The sequence below is a fragment of the Arachis duranensis genome, chromosome 3 (assembly GCF_000817695.3).
Source record: "Arachis duranensis cultivar V14167 chromosome 3, aradu.V14167.gnm2.J7QH, whole genome shotgun sequence".
NCBI lineage: Eukaryota > Viridiplantae > Streptophyta > Magnoliopsida > Fabales > Fabaceae > Arachis > Arachis duranensis.
Window position 1 is genome coordinate 68,708,803 of NC_029774.3, and position 818 is coordinate 68,709,620.

At 40.8% G+C, this 818-nt stretch overlaps 1 non-coding gene across 1 annotated transcript; it reads left to right on the forward strand.

Annotated features, from left to right (window-relative positions):
• The first annotated feature begins 682 nt into the window (after positions 1-682).
• LOC127746397 (small nucleolar RNA R71) lies at positions 683-790 on the forward strand. Its single transcript, XR_008008017.1, has one exon. It is a non-coding gene; the product is annotated as a small nucleolar RNA R71 (small nucleolar RNA).
• The last annotated feature ends 28 nt before the right edge of the window (positions 791-818 follow it).

Genomic DNA, 818 nt, shown 5'->3' on the forward strand with positions numbered 1-818 from the left:
TCTTGCTCAGCTGACCCACTTGTGCCTCCAAGTTTCTAATGGAGGACCTTGTTTCAGTCATGAAACTTTGAGTGGTTTTGATTAGATCAGAGACCATGGTTGCTAAGTCAGAGTTACGCTGCTTAGAATTCTCTGTCAGTTGCTGAGAAGATGATGGAAAAGGCTTGCTATTGCTAAACCTGTTTCTTCCACCATTATTATTGTTGAAACCTTGTTGAGGTCTCTGTTGATCCTTCCATGAAAAATTTGGATGATTTCTCCATGAAGGATTGTAGGTGTTCCCATAGGGTTCTCCCATGTAATTCACCTCTTCCATTGAAGGGTTCTCAGGATCATAAGCTTCTTCCTCAGATGAAGCCTCCTTAGTACTACCTGGTGCATTTTGCATTCCAGACAGACTTTGAGAAATCATATTGACTTGCTGAGTCAATATTTTGTTCTGAGCCAATATGGCATTCAGAGTGTCAATCTCAAGAACTCCTTTCTTCTGACTAGTCCCATTGTTCACAGGATTCCTTTCAGAAGTGTACATGAGTTGGTTATTTGCAACCATTTCAATCAACTCTTGAGCTTCTGTAGGCGTCTTCTTCAGATGAAGAGATCCTCCAGCAGAGCTATCCAAAGACATCTTGGACAGTTCAGAGAGACCATCATAGAAAATTCTTATGATGCTCCATTCAGAAAGCATATCAGAGGGACACTTTCTGATTAATTGTTTGTATCTTTCCCAAGCTTCATAGAGGGATTCTCCTTCCTTCTGTCTGAAGGTTTGGACTTCCACTCTAAGCTTACTCAATTTTTGAGGTGGAAAGAACTTT